This window comes from Panthera leo, chromosome A2, assembly GCF_018350215.1.
Source record: "Panthera leo isolate Ple1 chromosome A2, P.leo_Ple1_pat1.1, whole genome shotgun sequence".
Classification (NCBI taxonomy): domain Eukaryota; kingdom Metazoa; phylum Chordata; class Mammalia; order Carnivora; family Felidae; genus Panthera; species Panthera leo.
This window is the reverse complement of record NC_056680.1, coordinates 50,584,447-50,604,966: the sequence shown is the minus strand read 5'-3', so window position 1 is coordinate 50,604,966 and position 20,520 is coordinate 50,584,447. Positions and strand designations below refer to the sequence as shown.

General features: G+C 45.6%; 1 protein-coding gene across 4 annotated transcripts in view; it reads left to right on the top strand.

The window, feature by feature from the left end:
* The window catches only part of SRGAP3 (SLIT-ROBO Rho GTPase activating protein 3), a 262,281-nt gene that overhangs the window by 55,512 nt on the left and 186,249 nt on the right, over nt 1-20,520 (top strand). The gene's annotated exons all lie outside the window — the stretch shown is intronic.

Genomic DNA, 20,520 nt, shown 5'->3' with positions numbered 1-20,520 from the left:
GAGTAGAGAGAGAGGGAGAGAGAATCCCAAGCAGGCTCTGCATTGTCTTCATGGAGCCCAACACAAGGCTTAACCCTACAAACCTGAGATCATGACCTGAGCCGAAATCAAAAGTCGATGCTTAAATGACTGAGTAACCCAGGCGCCCCTACAATGGTATAGCTTAAATGAGACACCTGGTTTGAACATTTTGTTAACTGTCCAGTTGTTGTGAAAAACACTTAGTGGTTATGGAAACAATAATGAAGTAAATAGGAACTATGGTCTCTATCCGTGAGTGAGTAAACTGAGGCCTGGAGAAGTTAAGAACGGAATCCGGAGGTCAAAGCCAAGTAATGGCAAAGGTGGTCTCCTCAAGATGTATTTTAAAACCAGCTCTGCTTGTAGATTTTAATTTAGAAAACACATAGGCTACCTCTTATAAGATGAAACAGCCAGCCAGAGGCGGACACGGCATCAAAATGCCAACTTTTCTTTCCAGCTTTGACATCTGATGTTAGGAGAATGATGAATTCAGAGGTGACAGATTTCAAGAGGATTTGTATCCTCTGCAGGCCAGCACACCCTGTTATCTATATGATTCTCTTCTTTACACTGAAAATCATCAGTGAGGGTGATTTAAAAGGGAAGGTGGCTTTTTCCTGTCAGGAATGACAGGGGCTTGGAGCCTGTGATTTATTGAAGGTGTGCCCTTCAGGAAAAACCCTAAGGGGAGAGGGACTCAGGAGAAGGTGGGGGAGGGCCTGACGGGGAAGTGGCTGCACCTCAAGTCTACCCTCAGCTTGATTCACTGGGGGCTCCAGAATTAGTCACGCTACTGAGTTGTTCCTTGGATGAGACGGGCGGGCCAGACTTTTGCACCCTCATGTCAGTCACTGGTGTCAGGTGGTCAGGGATGGAATGGATTCTAAATCAGTGATGTGTTGGAACTAGCTCCTAAGGGCTCATTGGAGCCAATTGTTAAATTTTTAGGAATCTTGTGATATATATGTATAATCTTGTGGTTCACAAGATTCCTAAAGTTAAATTAGAGGCACCTGGGTGGCTCAGTTCGTTGAGCGTCCAACTTCAGCTCAGGTCACGATCTCACCGTTCCTGAGTCTGAGCTCCGATTGGGGCTCTGTGCTGACAGCTCAGAGTCTGGAGCCTGCTTTGGATTCTGTGCCTCCCTCTCTCTCTCTGCCCCTCCCCCACTTGTGCACTGTCTTTGTCTCTCTCTCTCAAAAATAAACATTAAAAAATTAAAAAACAAATTATATAAACGTATAATTAAATAAACAATAGTAATAAATGTTCAAAACTCATCACTTAATGATTATTTTACTACAGTTTTCTTTCATTGATGCTCTGGTGGTTATTTTTGTCTGCTAATATCTTTTTGCTGAAAATACCACATGATGAAGAGCTGTTATGCATCCCCTTGCAACTCCACGTTCAGCGATGTCACGTTGGTAGCTTGGCGGGAGTATTTACACCATGGAAAGTGGCACTCAAACCGAGGCTCCCTCCTCCCCCACTACCAGAAATGGTTGTTAAGCATTTGCTAGTACAGCACAGGGTTTGATCTCCTGGGTGAGGCAGCTTCATTAAGCTGGGAAGGCAGGGTAGGAGTTGTGCAGGGGAGAGGGCAGCTGGGAGCCACTTTCAGCCAACACTCACATCAGCTGAAGGATAGTGCATGCGTGGCCTGGGAAAGGGGATCTGATGAGGCACCAGCAGTGTCCTCTATACCGTAGCAAGTCATCTGATGTTTTATCCGTGTCCTGAGTTATAGCACCCTCTCTTCTATTTTTATAAGTTTCCATGGAGAGGAAGGAACAATGAAATATAAGCCTGGAGTCCTGTGTTCTGGGCTTGGCTTTGCCGCTACCTTGCTGTGTAACTTTGGGAGAGCTATTTGATATGTTTCCTCATCCTTGAAAAGAGGGATCAAATGATCTCTCAGGAGGCTTCTCGCTCTGTACAGCCTCAGACTATGTGATCTTCTTAACCACTCTGGCCTGAGTTGGGAGCGTTGCATGAACCACGATTTGTGTATTGCCTACAGGACCTAACACCTGGAAGTTTCCTCTCTGATCCCCTGGCTTGGAAAGCCAACAATAAAAGTAGGTAGCATTTATTGAGCACTCACTATAGACAAAGCATTTTAGGCCTTAGCTCATCTTATTCATGTATCAATCCTGTGAGACCGGGTTTGTTTGTTCTTTCGGTTTTACAGATGAGAAAACTGAGGCTCAGAAATAGTAAGTAACTTGCCCAGTCACGCAGCTAGCATATGGCCAAATTGGGATTCCAGCCCCAGTCTGCTTAATTCCTGATCCTGTGCTTTCAACCATTTCCCTTTTTCCCTTATTGGGAAAGACTTTGTCAGAGGCTCTTGCTACATCAGGGTCCCCATTTAGGACTTTAAAGACTAGTTGGTTCTATTCCTCCTCTGCCTACTCTCTGCCTTTCTCAATCTGGGCACTCTCCTGGCTAGAATGGATTAGAAACCTTTTTATAGCTCAGGCCTTTGTAACTGTTGTAAAAGCAAATGAAGGAGGAAGGCCAGGAGGGCAGAGGCCAGCTGTGCACTTAGCCGTTTGTCTGAGATGCACAGCAATGAAGCGAGGGGGAGGGGGGTGCAAAGAAGGCTGGTAATGAATGTTTCCCAGTGATGCCTGCCAAGGGGTGCTGCAGGCTCTGTGCTGCTGTCTGCGACAGTCGAGGCCATGAGAGAACAGCCAGGAGATGTGGGATTTGTCCTTGGATTTAGTGACAGGTTGAATCACCTTTACCCTGAAGGCCCTGCCACTCTTCGTGATGTCAGGTTCTGGGGCCAGGTGGGGAAGGGACCACAGCTCACAGTGACTCTTTGCTACCAGGAAACCTATGAAGTGTAAGGGAGACTTTCTGTGCAGACCAAAGAGCTTTCATTTCTCACCACTCAATCAACATTGCACCTCCCCCCACCGGTGTAACAGAGATCTGAGTCTTACCTCCCCAGTGTCTGGCACAGAACCCCATCTTGGTGATTAAAATCTCTTATATCCATTGTTTCTTTAGGCCCCTGCCACCCAACCTGGGCATTTCCTTTGCCTGGCTCCCCATTTCACAGAAAGCGCTAATGCCTTTCTTGTGATTCTGCCAGCAGAGAAATCGAGGTCAGGGAGGTCTGCCAAATACACGTTTCAGTGGTTTTTAAGGAAGAGCAATGTCTGAGTGGTCACTGAACACAAAGGGTTGAAGGGAAGGCTTCAAGGAGAGAAAACAGAACGGCTGAAGTAATGTGTTTGCCCCTGAATTTTAGAGATGAATATAGTGAAAGCAGCCAGGCTGGGCTTGGGAGTCAGGACACCCCCAAACATTAGCCTCTCCCTGCAGGATTTCCCATTTCAGTGACTGATGCTGTCATCCATCCTGTTCCTCAGGCCAGAAAATTGGGCCTTATCCTTGACTTTTTCCCTCACCCCAAAGTCTGTGTGGTTACCAGGCCTTGTTGCATCTATATCCTGAGTATCTCTTGTGTTCAGTTCTTCTCCGTAGTCACTGCCCACTATCAAGGGCTCACCAGCTCTTACCTAGACTGGATTAGCACTCCTCTCCCTGGTCTTGGTCTTCCTGCTTCCAGCCCTGTCCCCTTCTCCCAACCATTCCCAACTGCAGTCTGAAATACTTTCCAGAAGTGTGTATCTGACGTTGTCATGCCAGCCCCATGTTAAAACCTTTCCGTTCTATAACAGCTACCTCCTGGGTGAAGTGCAAACTCATTAGCCTGCCAGGCAAAGCTCTTCTTGATTCGCTCTTGCTTAGCCTTCTGTGATAGGGGTCCCCAAGACCACCTGTAGATTTGATGATTCATGAGAAGGAGTCAGAGAACTCAGACAAGTTATTATGCTCACCGTTCTTGTTTATTACAGTGAAAGGATACAGATTAAAGTCGGCAGAGGAGAAGGTGCCTGGGGCAGAGTCCAGGTGATTCCAAGCATAAGATCCCAGTTATTCTTCCCCAGTGGAGTTGTGGGGACAGTGCTAATTCTCCCAGCAATGATGTGTAACAACACATAGGAATTATTGCCAGCCAATGTGAACCTTGGTGTCTAGGGGTTTTACAGGAGTCAGTCACAGAGGCATGGTCACCCATTTGACTGACCTTGGCTACTCAGTCTCCAGCCTCCTGCAGAGGTCCAGGGCCCCAGGCACACAAACAGAGGCATTCACCATAAATCACAAAAGCCCTAGGTATGCAAAGATACTGTGGGGGGTGGGGGGGATGGGGAACAAGATCTCAAAGCTTATCTTCCAGGAATTTGTCAAGGATCTGTCCTTTCTTTGGACAGCAAAGGGTTTGAGCACACTAGGCCTGTTGAGTTATTGCACACTCTCCAATCTCACATCCACCACTCTCTCCCAGGCACCCCACCCTCTAGCCACATCATTTAGCCTGTACTCTCATGCCTCTGTGCCTCTGCACATACTGTTCCTTCTTCTTGGAATTCCCTTCCACCTCCCCTGCCGTCGTCACTCATCCTCAGATCTCCAGGGAAGCATCCCTCTTGTGAGAAACCTTTCTCAATGCCCCCCAGACAGGCCAAGCTTTTCCCTCCCTGTGTACCCAAAGCACTGTGTAAACACCTCCTGTCCTTCATATGTCTCTTCCCACACAGTAGAAAACACTGTAAGCTCCTTTATTTTTTTCTTAACTTTTAATTTTTATTTTTTTAAGTTTTAATTTCAATTCCAGTTAGTTAACATTACAGTGCTAACATACAATAGAGTGATTCATCACTTCCATATATCACCTGGTGCTCATCACAACAAGTTGTAAGCTCCTTTAGAGGGGGGAGCATGAAGTCCATTGAAAAGAAATGGTTATTTTATTGTTATATTCCACTTATAAAAGTAATACTTGTTCTTGGTAGAAAATTCGGGCCATGTGTCCCATTTCAACTTTTTCTTTCCAGTGCCTTCCATATAATAATTCTGGTGACACAGGGCCTGGGCCCGGCCCTGCCTCCGGGTTGCTGTCTCAGCCTCTGTAAGGTGAATGAGGGTGGCCCATTCCTGTGTTCAGTCCCATCCTCCTTTTCCCTTCATTCCAGAAACATGTGAAATGGGTTGGAAACTGAGGACATAGAATTGAGGAAAACGTAGCCCCTGTTCTGAGGAGCTCAGGGTGGTGGGGGAGGCCGGCTTCAGAGGGCTTGTTGTGGTGAGATAGAGTGCCATGAAGGAAAGGTGTGGCACTGTGGAAGAGAAGGAGTGACTTTTTGCTGCAGGAAGTAGAGGTAGAGTAGGGATGGAGTAAGTGAAAATCTCCTGAAGAAGTTGACATTTGGTCCAGGCCTGGAAGGAACTGAAGATTGTGTTCAGGGGGGGAGGGAAGAAGTTTCCAGGCCAAGGTCATGGAACAAAGGGGTGAGTGGCAGTGTATGGCCTGGCCTGGCTGAGCCCAAGGCTGTGGGACTGCCCTTCCTCTGGAGTCCTCAGCCCTCAGATGTGACATACCACTTGACTTTCCTTTGATCCCAGGCAGGGGTTTTTCCCAGGGGGCTCCCCTTGCTGAGATGCTGGCCCCAAGTTCTGTTTTGGTCATGGGGCTTCTTTATTTTGTTTTGTCATTTGGCCTGGGTATGTGTGAAATTGTAATTCAGGCTCAAAATTGCTGGCTGATAAAAATGTAGTGAAACAAAAAAAAAAAAATGGGGGAAATGTACACTGAAACAGATGCCAAGCATCCCCAGGTAGCTCGACTGCATGCCAGCTTTAAGCCTATAAATATATCGATGGGCACCTCTTTCTGTTCTGGAACAGCAAGCCCTGGGGATGAGCGCCAGCCAGTGCTATTCCATGATACCACATTTTTAGTTTTAAGGAGTCTTTTGAGCAAAATGGGGTCTTTTGGGGCCAACTTGTCATGCTTGAGGTTATGAGGAGACCTATGCTTTCAGTGACCTACCGGGGTCCTGCTGACTCACCTGTTCTCATCTCCTGTCTCCTAAATCACTCACTGCTGCTCCCTGCTCCTGTAACCGGGACTCTTGACTCCTTATGGGGCTTTGAAAAGATTGCCAGGGCTTCCTGGGAGTATTTTTCCAATGTGACTTGACTTTGTATGTACTGGTGAAATTACCAGAATCTTCCACTGATTATGTGAGAATGTTTCTAAATTCAGTTTTTTTCTTTTCTAAAATTTTCCTTCTCTCTGTGTTTAAATCTCTTTTTGTCACTTACTGGTCCTGGGATCTTGGGCAGCTCACTTAACCTTTCTCATGTCTCAGTTTCCTTTATATAGTAAGGATGATTATAGGACCTTTCTAATGGTTCTGGCAGGATTAAATGAGGTTATAGATGAAAAGCACTCATGTGGTTGGTACATAGTAAGCACTAATAAGTGGTAAAGAGTATTATGATGATCCATATCTCCAAATTATACTCTCAAGTCCATCCTTTATCTTAAAAACTGTGGATGGAGGAGCACCTGGGTGGCTCAGTTGGTGTCCGACTTTGGCTCGGGTCATGGTCTTGCGGTTTGTGAGTTCAAGCCCCACATTGGGCTCTGGGCTGACAGCTCAGAGCCTGGAGGCTGGTTCGGATTCTGTGTCTTCCTCTTTTTCTGCCCCTCCCCCCACTCATGCTCTGTCTCTGTCTCTGTCTCTGTCTCTCTCTCAAAAATGAATTAAAAAAAAAAAACATTAAAAAAACCCAACTCTGGATGGAATAATGGGAAAATAGGAGATACAGGGAGACCTGGGTTTGAGTGTTGATTCTTAGTCCAGCTTGCTCAGTGATGTTGGGTAAGTCATCTCTTCCTCTTGGGACTTAATTTGGTTGTAGTAAAATGACAAGAGTGGATTTGTTCAGGAATGACATATATTTGAAGAGGAGAGTACTTCAGGAGTTTCTCCCTCATTTTCTACTGGTCTCAGATATGATCTCAGAATTGTCTGAATACAGCCCTCCAGGCAGCCATTGTCAATTGAGAGGGAGGGAGCCAAAACATCAGAGACTCTTAAAAACTGAGAACAAACTGAGGGTTGATGGGGGATGGGAGGGAGGGGAGGGTGGGTGATGGGTATTGAGGAGGGCACCTATTGGGATGAGCACTGGGTGTTGTATGGAAACCAATTTGACAATAAATTTCATATTTAAAAAAATGGCACCTGAGTTGACATCTGTTTTTTTTTTTCTCTCAAGATTAGGTAATATTCCAGCTTTGATAAACTGTAATCTTAAATATAGGGGTGTGGGGTGCCCCATTTTCAGGCCCCAAGGTAGTCCATCTTCTTATTCTCTTCCCACATAACTCTTCCCATTGAGTATGATGATAGATAAAAACTGACTTCCGGAAGGAACTTGTAAACATGTAGCTAAGGATAGGCTGGGGCTTGCCCCTGTTGGATGCAGCATTTCCTACACTTCAGTTTTCTCTGGGTAATATTCAAGACCGTCCTAATGAAGGTCTGAACACACTGTATTTCTACTTTGAATTCAGTTTTTAAATCAACTTAATAAGTATTGCATTTATATGTCCGATTTTAGGTACATGTGGACTGGGCTTGGCCTCTGCCCTGAAGAAGCTTATAACTTTATAGGGGAGGTAGGATTGAGGCACACAGAGCAGTGAAAGAACAGTACAAGGATATATACAATCAGATGCTAAATTAAGTACTAAAACACACATTATAAATCAGAGATAGGAAAACATAACGTCACTGCCACTTTTTGTAAAATCTTTGCCATGGCAGACATAACTAACCAACCCTGACAGCCTTTCCTAGTATACTCAGATGTTGCTCAGCAATCTTCTCAACATGGAGTTGCAGGCATCCACTCCCATAAATAAGAGTTGGCATATGAAATAAAATCTGAACGTCATCCTGTGTTAGATAAAATATGTAAAGCTAGCTGCTGTAGAAGAGAAATCTCAGTGGCTTAGCACAATAAAGGGGTGTTTGAAATTCATTTTATTTTATTTTAAACTTTTAAAAAAAAGTTTTATTTATGTATTTTGAGAGAGAGAGAAGGAGAACATGAGGAATAGAGAGAAAAGGAGAGAGAGAGAATCCCAAGCAGGCTCCGCATTTTCAGTACAGAGCCCAGTGTGGGGCTTGAACTCACAAACTGTGAGATCATGACCTGAGCTGAAATCAGGAGTCAGACTGAGCCACCCAGGCACCCTCAAAACCCTTTTATTTTAAATTTTTTTTAATTAATTAATTAATTAATTATGAAATTTATTGTCAAATTGGTTTCCATACAACACCCAGTGCTCATCCCAACAGGTGCCCTCCTCAATGCCCATCACCTACTTTCCCCTCCCTCCCTCCCACCCCCCATCAACCCTCAGTTTATTCTCAGTTTTTAAGAGTCTCTTATGGTTTGCCTCCTTCCCTCTGTAACTCTTTTTTCCCCCTTCTGCTCCCCCATGGTCTTCTGTTAAGTTTCTCAGGATTCACGTAAGAGTGAACACATATGGTATCTGTCTTTCTCTGTATGACTTATTTCACTTAGCATCACACTCTCCAATTCCATCCATGTTGCTACAAAAGGCCATATTTCATTCTTTCTCATTGCCAAGTAGTATTCCATTGTATATATAAACCACATCTTCTTTATCCATTCATCAGTTGATGGGCATTTAGGCTCTTTCCATAATTTGGCTATTGTTGAAAGTGCTGCTATAAACATTGGGGTACAAGTGCCCCTATGCATCAGCACTTCTGTATCCCTTAGGTAAATTCCTAGCAGTGCTATTGCTGGGTCATAGGGTAGAACTATTTTTAATTTTTTGAGGAACCTCCACACTGTTTTCCAGAGCGGCTGCACTGGTTTTCATTCCCACCAACAGTGCCAGAGGGTTCCCGTTTCTCCACATCCTCTCCAGCATCTATAATCTCCTTATTTGTTCATTTTAGCCACTCTGACTGTGAGGTGATATCTCAGTGTGGTTTTGATCTGTATTCCCCTGATGAGAAGTGATGTTGAGCATCTTTTCATGTGCCTGTTGGCCATCTGGATGTCTTCTTTAGAGAAGTGCGTATTCATGTTTTCTGCCCATTTCTTCTTTGGATTATTTGTTTTTCGGGTGTGGAGTTTGGTGAGTTTTTTATATATTTTAGATACTAGCCCTTTGTCCGATATGTCATTTGCAAATATTTTCTCCCATTCTGTCCGTTGCCTTTTAGTTTTGTTGATTGTTTCCTTTGCAGTGCAGAAGCTTTTTATCTTGATGAGGTCCCAATAGTTCATTTTTGCTTTTAATTCCCTTGCCTTTGGAGATGTGTCCAATAAGAAATTTCTGTGGCTGAGGTCAGAGAGGTTTTTTCCTGCTTTCTCCCCTAGGGTTTTGAAGGTTTCCTGTCTCACATTCAGGTCCTTCATCCATTTTGAGTTTATTTTTGTGAATGGTGTAAGAAAGTGGTCTAGTCTCATTCTTCTACATGTTGCTGTCCAGCTCTCCCAGCACCATTTGTCAAAGAGACTGTCTTTTTTTCCATTGGATATTCTTTCCTGCTTTGCCAAAGATTAGCTGGCCATACGTTTGTGGGTCCAATTCTGGAGTCTCTATTCTATTCCATTGGTCTATGTGTCTGTTTTTGTGCCAATACCATGCTATCTGGATGGTTACAGCTTTGTAGTAGAGGCTAAAGTCTGGGATTGTGATGCCTCCCGCTTTGGTCTTCTTCTTCAAAATTTCTTTGGCTATTTGGGGTCTTTTGTGGTTCCATACAAATTTTAGGATTGCTTGTTCTAGCTTCGAGAAGAATGCTGGTGCAATTTTGATTGGGATTGCATTGAATGTGTAGATTGCTTTGGGTAGTATTGACATTTTAATAATATTTATTTTTCCAATCCTTGAGCACGAAATGTTTTTCCATTTCTTTGTATCTTCTTCAATTTCCTTCATAAGCTTTCTATAGTGTTCAGCATACAGGTCTTTTACATCTTTGGTTAGGTTTATTCCTAGGTATTTTATGGTTCTTGGTGCAGTTGTGAATGGGATCAATTTCTTTATTTGTTTTTCTGTCACCCAGGCACCTTCAAAACGCTTTTATTTTTAAATTTATTTCTGTTTTTCTTTTCTTTTCTTTTCTTTTTTCTTTTTTTTTTTAATCTTTATTTTTGAGAGAGAGAGAGAGAGCGAGCAGAGAAGGAACAGAGAGAGAGAGGGAGACACAGAATCTGAAGCAGGCTTCAGGCTCCAAGGTGTCAGCATAGAGCCCTATGTGGGGCTTGAACTCATGAACCGCAAGATCATGACCTAAGCTGAAGTCGGACTGAGCCACCCAGGCACCCCTTTTTATTTTATTTTTTAATGTTTATTTATTTTTGAGAGAGAGAGAGAGAGCACAAGCTGGGGAGGGGCACATATAGAGGGAGTGTCAGAACTTGAAGCAGGCTCTGAGCTGTCAGCACAGAGCCTGACACGGGGCCTAAACTCACAAACTGTGAGACTGAACCTGAGCCGAAGTTGGACGCTTAACCAACTGAGCCGCCCAGGCGCCCCAGTGGTCTGATTCTTTCAGCTTCTGCTTTTTTCCTTCTGCATCCTTTAAAGAACCCAGCAGCTTATTCAGAAACACCACCCTTTCCCAAGTTTCCTCAAAAATCCTTTAATGGTGTAAAGAGATTTCCCATTGAGAAGAGAGTGAGTGGGCCAGGGAGCCAGGAGCCCTAGGTCTTAACCCAACTTTGCATCTCTCCTTATTTGCATTTATTATCATGCACTAATTATTCACAGAGAGCCTTGCCCTTTGTGGGTTCCCATTAATTTAGATTGCTTTTGAAAAGCAATCAAGGAGGGAATTAAGTGATCATACATCAAAGGGAGAAAAGATGTGGCACCCCAGAGCCAGGATGTGCTTTGCTGTAACAGGCCATGTCAGGCTGCCGTGAGCTTCTCTCTAGCCCAGGAAACACTGGCAGGTGTACCTCCTCTCTCCTAGCACCTCTGTGACCCTGTCTGTCACACTCTTGATCAGTATCCCAGTGAATTGGAAGGTAGAGGAGACGTGTGTGACAGATGATCACTGGACTGAGACGCAACTCTTTCTTCTTCCCAGCCTCAGTTTCCACATATATAAATGAGAAAGCGAATTAGATGATCATTTACCCCCCTCCCTCTAGGTTTACAACTCTGCCAGAGTGTTTTTGGAGATGTATAATTACGAAACACTACAAATAGACACACTAATTACCTGCCTATAATCCTTATGGTTTTTCCTTGCTCAGTCTTCCCGTGGGCATTATTAGGAACAGGAAAGTAAACTAATATTTTCCTGTCTTGCTGCTGCTGCAGTTATGCAGTGCTGCTGACCTAGCCGGGGATGTCTCAGCTGTTTGCTTTTTGTTTTCTCTGGGGTCTTTAAAAGCTGTGTAAATTGTGGGGTGCCTGGGTGGCTCAGTCAGTTAAGTGTCAAACTTCATCTCAGGTCATGCTTTCACAGTTCATGGGTTCAAGCCCCATGCCAGGCTCTGTGCTGATAGCTCAGAGCCTGGAGCCTGCTTCAGATCTGTGTCTCCCTCTCTCTCTCTCTGCCCCTCCCTTGCTCACACTCTGTCTCTCTCTCTCTCTCTCTCTCTCTCTCTCTCTCTCAAAAATAAGTAAGCATTAAAAGCATATTTCTTAAAAAGCTGTGTAAAATGTAATATTCAGAAAGGCACATGTTTGATAAATGTGGTTTGGTCCTTGCTTTTTATGATCATTTTCTTATATCCTCTTTCCCTTCCCTTATTGTCTTTTAATTTGGGATGGACACTGAAAGGAGCTGGCACATGAGTCCCAAATCTCTTCTTCCCATAGGCCTTTGGCAGGGGGTTGTTTGCTAAATGAGTTTGGGAGACCAGCTGTGGACCTGGTTTCTGTTTCCCTAACCATCCTTACAGTTCATGAAAAGATTTACGGGTGATCTGAGGGTGTTACTGATTGGCACAAGCCATATCTTACACGGGATTCAGTGAGATGCCCAGGGGGCAAACCTCCAGTGGAATGAGACAGAGGCTGAGGACAGGGCCCTGACTGAAGAGCTTGACACAGGAGGAGAGCGAGATCAAACAGAGCACATTTTCTTAAAAGGAGCAGCAAAGAGAAAAAGGCAGCAGAGACAAGATGCGTATAAAGCAGGGGGCAGGGCAAGTTCCAGCGAGAGAGGATGAGGAGGACCAGGGCTGAGACAGCCCAGTAGATTTGTGATCAGGAGGTTGGGTGAAGACGGTGCTTCTTGGAAGAGGTGAAAGGGAGGTGATGTGTGCAGAGATAATGGATGCGAAGCAGCCAGCAGTTTGTGTGTGTGCTGGTGTGGTTCTCCCCCTAATTACCTCCCATCTACCCTCAATTACTGGGTGACAGTGATTAAATCCTGCCCAGCCCCTTCCTCCGTTAATCCACCAACTGGACTGCCTCTTTTCTGCTTTTTATCTCAGAGGCACATTGCCTTTTTGAGAGATTTGCCGTGAAAGCTGTTTTTGCTGAAGAAAAAGTAAGATTCAGGGAGAATTTAGTACCCACTGGCTATAGAAAGGGCTAATTAACTTTGCTCTGGGTCTGTTCAAATGACAAGCTGCTCCTCTGTAGAATAACAGCTGCCCCTGATGTTTATTCAAGAACAGCTTATCGATTGGACTGACTCAAATTGAGTAGATTTCAATAACTGGAAATAATATCTACTTTGGGCTACCTAAGGACACTGCATGATTATTCTTGAGGTCATGTGCACATGCTTGGGTTTAGAGAGAACTGGAGTTGACCTACTTAAGCTGGTTCATGGTTTCATCTCACATTTAGCTGAGGTTCTTCAAAGGACAGGTTCCTTATCTGTTAAATGGGGTAAATGAGATTGTCTATCTCACGTGCAGTCCCTGGCATGTAGCAGTCATTCGATAAAAGGAGGTACTAATGCTATTACAGGCAAGCACTTATTGTTCCAGGTGCCATTCTAGAATTTATAATACAGGGCCCTGTTCTTAAGGCAATGTAGCAATAATGGGAGACTCATAACACACAGGAATGAAATAATCACAAGGTGACGTGGTAAGTATAAGAGGGGCACTCAGGACTCTGAGAACACAGAGGCGAGAATGAAGAATTCTTTTTGGGAGAGGGAGACAAGTCTTCCCTAAAGGAGGAATCTCTTAAGTTAGACCTTGAAAGCGGAGGAGCAAGGATGTTCCTGGCAGAGGCAACTGCAAAGTCCAAAAGCCGTGATGTTTGAGACACTTTGGTGCTTTTCAAGAAAGTGTAACTAGTGTGGTGTGGTGGGAGTGAAATGGGCTTGGTGATGGTTTCTTCCAGCCCCAGGTTTTAGGGGTGGCTTGGTTGGAGGATGCTGAACAATCTGGTTTGGTTTGAAGCAGAGTGCTCCCAAAACTCTGTCCTGCTGAGCTCCGTGTGCCTGCCCACTCCCATCTAATCCTCCTAGGGGCCTTTTGGGAGGGATCAGGCTTGGCAGCCAGGGCTCACTACAGTCTGTTTCCAGTCCTTTCCCCCCTGTAATCTCAGACATCAATATTTCTCAACATTTTTTCAGCAGCCCTCTTGCAAACTGGGTGCCACTGCCCTTCCTTCCTGCTGTCAGCCCAGTTCAAAGATGGTTCCTTTTCCTACTGAGCCTCCCTCTCTAAGCCAGTCCAGCCTCCATTCTTTGTGCCTCATTCTGGAACAAAGGGTGGCTAGTGAGAGGCCTAGGCCAGGCATATGGGGATAGAGATGCATAACCTGGTGGGAAAGGCATAGCAAGGTGTCCAAAGGTGCTCACCTTGCCAAAGGGGGATTGGAATCCAGACAGGCAAGGGGATTTACAGTGTTTCTGAAACCACAGACCAACCCCTGCCCCCCAGTAGGTGGATAGAACACTACAGAGTTGCACCTGTGACCCTTGGGAATCCAGTGCAGGGCTTTGTAGGGGAAGACCCCAGTCTGGTGAGAGCAAGATACACCAGACAGATAACTGGAATAACACCCACCCAGAGCAAAGGTGGGAAACTAGGATTCACACTGCAGGAGCCACAGGGTGGGGCCTGAGCTGATTCACACCTTCTGTCAGAAAGGCATGTTCCAGAGCTGTGGGAGAGGCTTAGGTGGAGAGGTGCAAGGGTGAGGAGCCAAGCTGGGCTGGATAGCCTCCCCCTTCTAATCTCTCCCATAAAGCAGCTAACTAGCTAGCTGTTTACTATTTGTTTGACCCTTGGCTTCCTTTGGGCCTCATGTCTACTTTCTTGGGTTGGTAAGTGCCTTTTACCTTGTAGCCAAGGTCTCATTGAACTTTCAAGTGGCTCTGCCTAGCTTCCACCTAGACCCCAAAGACCTGGAGGAGAAGGTCTGTGTCTGTGTCTGTAATTCTAATAATAATAATGACATCGACAGCACCCATTTATTGACCACTTCCTCCAAGTGCTTGGAAGATTACGTGTATAATTCATTCAATCTTCACATTAAAACCTGAGGCAAACTGATCCCCATTTGACAGATGAAGAAACCGAGGCTCAAAAACTTAAAACCTGGTGTTGAATGAAGGTTACACAGCTAGTAACTGTTGTAGTTCAGATTCAAGTCAAATCTGATGCAAAACCAGTACTTTTAATCCCTGTGCTATTCTGTGAAACAAAATAATTTCAATTTATTGAAACAGGTCTTTGTTAAAGGCCGTAACTGTGTGGCATATTACCGTGTCTCTTCCTCACCTTGGCCTCCGGCATCACCTTGCTCAGTAATCTCTGTATGTGAATAGTTTGTTTGTTTTTAAGTTTATTTATTTATTGTGTGAGAGAGAAAGCAAGCAGGGGGAAGGGCAGAGAAAGAGGGGGAGATTGAGAATCCCAAGGAGGCTCTGCACTACCATCGCAGAGCCTGATGCAGAGCTGGAACTCACAAACTGCGACATTGTTACCTGAGGGGAAATCAAGAGTCAGATGCTTAACCGACTGAGCCATCCAGGCACCCCTGTATGTGATTTAGTTGATTGGTTGACTGGGGGTGGGGATTGAGGGGCTGCACAACCCAGGGGTCCTAGACTAGAGGGGACCCTCAGGAGTGGATAGAAATGTCTGTAGGGTGTTTTCCAAATGGCCCCCCAAAAGCATTCTGCCTATCAGCCAGAATGCAGGTCCTGGAGGAGGAGTTTACAGTGGTGGAAGCCTTGCTGGATGGAGTGTTGTCTCTGGCTCCACAAAGGCAGCAAGCATCAGAGGACTGAGTTTCATCTTGGGGGGTGCAACTGAGGGTCTGAGGTTGGGGGTGGGTGTGAAGGCTGAGGAGAGTGAGAAGGTCTTTAGGGACTGTTTTGGGGGGTTTGTGTTTCATATTAGAACACAACTATGTGGGTGTAGAAGGATGTGCTTTACTAGTTTCCCAGGGAGAGATGTGTTTTTAATTAAGAACAGTTTTAAATTATAGCAATACTACATGCTTGCTGTAAAAAGGGAAATATCATAGAGGTATATAAACCTCTAAATAAAACATTGAAAGCTCTTGCCACCCACCATAAGTCATCACTGTTAACACTGTAGAATGTATTCTCCCAGACTCGTGTGTGTGTGTGTGTGTGTGTGTGTGTGTGTGTGTATGTGTGTGTGTGTGTGCGTGCACTGTTTTACATATATGTAATTAAACATCTGTATAATAGATAAGGGATACATTTTATTGAATGCTTACTATATGTCAGGCTCTGTAATGGGTGGGAGGTGTTCTTTATTTTCATCACCTCATTTAATTTTTACATCTCATGAAGTTACATATTACTATAATCCCTATTCAAAGAGTGAGGAAAGTGAAATATGGTCAATCGCAAAGTTGCAAAGGTGGCTGCCAGGTGCGCACTTTGTGTTGTTTATAACCAAGCAGGACCAGATTAGCTCTCTTTGCAACTTGGCTTCTGCTCTGGGCCATTACCTTGGCCCCTTCTCCTCTTCTCCCAGGGTCCCTGTTATGGCCTTTTCCTCTGGGCTCAGTGTGCTCAGTGAATCTCAGTGAAGGAAGTTTGCTAAAGCATGGGGATTTATCATCATTGGATGAATTTGGTGGGCAGGATGTCTGCACCCTAATTTTCTGGGAACCTGTGGATGTTACTTCACACAGCAAAGAGACTTCGTAGATGTAATTGAGGTTAAGCCCCTTGTATTAGTTTTCCAGGCCTATTGTAACAAAGCATCAAATACTAGGTGACTTAAAACAACAGAAATTTAGGGGCGCCTGGGTGGCTCAGTCCGTTGAGTGTCCGACTCTTGGTTTCAGCTCAGATCATGATCTCACGGTTTGTGAGTTTGAGCCCTGCATTGGGCTCCACACTGACAGCACTGGCCTACTTGGGATTCTCTCTCTCTCCCTCTCTCTCTGCCTGTCCCTTGTCTGTGTGCTCTCTCTCAAAATAAATAATACACTTCAAAACAAAAACCAACCGAAGTTTACTGTCTCACAGTTCTGGAGGCCAGAGATCTGAAATCAAGGTGTTGACAGGGCCATGCCTCTCTGAAGGCTCTAGGGGAGAATCTTTTCCTGCCTCGTCTAGTTCTGAGTTTTTGCCCACAGCCCTTGCTGTTCCTTGGCTTGTAGATGCATCAGTTGGGTTACATGGCTGTCATCTCTCTGTGTCTTCACATCTTCCTTCCGTGCGTGTCTGTCTCTGTGTCCAAATTTCTCCTTTTAGAAGGCGACTGGACGTATTAGATCAGGGCCTACCCAAATGACCTCAGTTTTATTTTATTTATTTATTTAAAAACACTTTTTAAAGTTCATTTATTTTGAGACAGCACAGCATGAGCAGGGGAGGGGCAGAGAGAGAAGGAGAGAGAGAGAATCCCAAGCAAGCTCCACACTGTCAGTATGAAGCCAGAAGCGGGGCTCGAACTCACCAACTTTGAAATCATGACCTGAGCTGAAGCCAAGAGTCTGATGCTTAACCGACTGAGCCACTCAGGTGCCCCCCAAATGACCTCATTTTAACTTGATTACCTCTGTTAGAGCCTATTTCCAATTAAGGTCACATTCTGAGACATTTGGGGCTTAGGACTTCAACATATTTTTTGGGGGGACATAATCCAGCCCATAACACCCTCAAAATATGGAGACTATTCTGGATTTTCTAGTGGGTCCAGTCTAATCACATGAGCCCTTAAAAGCTGAGAACTTTCTCTGGCTGGCGGCAGAAAGAGATGTATAAGAGGAAAAGTCAGAAGACTAGGACACACTGCACCAGCCCTAGCTCTGAGACATAGGGGCCCTATTTAAGTGCAAAGATTGGAGAGAGGTAACGGCACCCCTAGAGGACAGCTGGCCAAGAAATGGTGACCTCAATCCTACAACTGCAAAAACTAGATTCTGCCCTAACCACAATGCGCAGTCCACGAGGAAGTAGACTGTCTGCAGAATCTTCCCAGGAGAGCTCATCCAGTAGACACCTTGATATCAGTCTTACAAGACCCTAAGCAGAAAAGTGGCTGAGTCAACTCAACTTCTGACCCACAGAACCATGAGATAATAAATACATGCTGTATTAAGTTGCTAAGTTTGTGGAAATTTATCCCGGCAGTAATCAAAAAGGAGTAAGTCACCTTCCCATTACACTGGCCCTTCAGCACCTAAAGCCAAAGAAATGGCCGAGCTAGGAATTCCTTGGGGGCTCATGTCTACATTCTTGGGTCTTGGAATGCTAGTACCATCTGCCGGTGCAGAATGTGATATTTCCCAGTACCTTTCACGCCAAATTTCATGTGCAACTCTCAGCAGCCTTGTAAGATGTAGGGATATTATCCTTCCCATTTTACAATGGAAGAAACCAAAATTTAAAGAGGCAAATGCCTTGCTCAAGGCCTCAAAGAACTGGGGGCTGCAAGCCAGGTTTCCTGCTTCCAAATCACATGTGCTTTTTTGCCACAGTCCACAGCTGCCTCCATTTCCCAAAACATCTGCTGTCTGCACATAGTTACGACTGTCCAAAGGGCTGGGCTCCCTTGTGATGTCGTGAGCTTCCTTTGGCTGAGAAATGGCCAAGCAGAAGCCAGTGGACAATTGATTCGGGATGCCGAAGGAATCCATCCCTGCCCTCCGTGGGAGGATATTAGCAGGTGCCTGCTAATACCTTTTTCATTTCAGGGTCTACACTGGGAGGGGTGGTAAGCTTTTGGCATTGCAGTTCAGGCAAGAGAAACTCACTGGGAATTGCACTGGCCAGGAGATGGATTCACAGAGGTGGTGAGATCCGCTTGAGGATTTGGAGAATGAGCAGGACTTAGAGAGGATGGCTGTGTTTGGGTTTCTGGCATGATTGCAGGGTATGTCTTTTGCCCACGCCTTCCGACTCCAGTTGCTTTGGTAAAACTTGTAGGCAGGAACTGGGTCAACCCTGAAGTGACCCACCCCACCCCCAAGTCCATCGTGGTGGCTCAGGGTACATCATGCGGTTGCCTGCTTCTGCAGCCAAAAGAACAGTGGTGGGAGAGCAGAAAGGCAAGGGGAAACACAGGCCGAGAATAACTTCCTGCTCTGCCTTGTCTTCTGTGGCTTTCCCGCTAACCCACTGTAACTCTTATTAACTCTCTTTGTCTTTCTGTGGGTGGGAACCAAACAGCCTGTCTTTTGAGGGCAGCTGTCTGCCCATTAAAAGTTCTTTAGCAATTTCCACTTGTCCTTCTTAAGCCTGAGGTGTCCCCTCCTCTGTCTTGTTCCGTGCGTGCGTGACTTACAATGTGTCTTCCCCAAGCTGAGGCTCTCTTGGGAGCTGTGAAAGCTGCCGCACTCCCTTCCTTTCCCCTGCATGCCTTTCCCCTGCATCCCCTGCGTGCGCGCTGTGCCAAGTGCTCTGGGGATGTCCTGGAAATGTTGGCCTAGTAGGCTTTTGCCTGGGAGACAGCATGGCAAGTATTTATTGGAGAGAACCCAAGTTTTTATTAAACATCTGCTGTGGGCCTGGCCCCCTGCTAGACTTCAGGGACACGGCACCGAGCAAGACAGCCAGAAGACCAAGTACAAGTCTTGGTTCCGCCCCTTGTTAGCTGTGTGGTCATGAGCTAGTCACTGCATCTCTGTGTCACAACCATGTCTCACAATGACTGAAATGGCACTTGGAAAGTATGTGGTACACTGTAAAGCTCTATGGAGGTGATTTCGTTACTTGTTATTCCTTACTTGATTCTCTCAATTACCTGTGAGATAGGTTCGTGGTAGCACTTGGTAAACCCATTTTATTGGTGAGAAAGCAAAACTTCAGAGACGGTACAGAGCAGGAGCAGGAAAAGGCACCAAATGTTGTGGGCTTGTTCTCTTTTACTGTGTAGCTGTATCCCCGGGAGTGACAGTGTTTAAAAAAATTTTTTTTTAACGTTTATTTCGTTTATTTATTTTTGAGACAGAGAGAGACAGAGCATGAACGGGGGAGGGTCAGAGAGAGGGAGACACAGAATCTGAAACAGGCTCCAGGCTCTGAGCCGTCAGCACAGAGCCCGACGCGGGGCTTGAACTCACGGACCGCGAGATCATGACCTGAGCCGAAGTCGGCCACTTAACCGACTGAGCCACCCAGGCGCCCCAGAGTGACAGTGTTTAATGACATTTTCAACAACAACAGCATTAATAACTGGACATTCATCAAATGCTTACTTTGTGTCAAGTACTGGTTAAATCCTTTACATGCCTATTATTATCCCTGCTTTCCAGATGAGAAAATTGAGGCTTAGCAAGGATAAGTCATTTGCCCAAGGTCACTTTTCTAGAAAGAGGCAGAGGCAGGATTCACATTCGAGTGTGTCTAACTCCAGAGCTTAGACGTCCAACCTCCATGCTATCTGCTTATCCACTTGGGCATCCCAACCTGATGTGGCTGAAATAGCCAGAAGGCATACAAGAGAGCAGGAAAGGGCTAGACTGGCACTACTTCCTGCTCCACACATACCGACACATGGAGGTGTGACCCAGGCTGTGGAAACATCAAGAAGGGGTGGCTTTCTGCAGCCTGGATTTATTTGGGAAGGTAGATCTTGGACAGTGGGCAGAATTTGAAGTTTTGAAGGGCAGGGGCTGGGCTGAACAGGGGACATGGAGGAGGAAGAGAGACGAAGGGCGGGGGGTTCTGGCTAGTGGGTGCCTGCCAGGGAACAGTGTGAGAGGAGATGGACTTTAACTGTAGCAACAGAGGTGAAGTTGGTTCCAACAGCCATCGCAGCCCATGTCTTCGCCACCAAAGGAAATTTGTACCCAGAGGTGTCTCTAGGTCTGGGGCAGAACAAGATTGTGCCCTCATTGTAGTTTCTCTTTCTGAGACCTTGAGGTTAGAAAAGAAGGTGGACAGAGCTCTTCACCCTAGAGTTGGGGAGAACGAGGAAGAATGGAGGGGTCCAGGCCAATGGGAGGCATCAGGAGTCTTGGGCATGTCCTCAGGCTGCTAAAGGGCCTTGTGCCAGATAGCAGCAGGAACCCTGGTCTGGGGGTCCAGAGGCCCAGGTGTTGTGCTCCTGTGTAGCTTCACGATGTTGGAAGATTGATTCTTCTGCGAGACTCAGTTTTCCACTCTGTGACTTGAGAAATGTATCAGTAAGAACCACTGGTTGCAA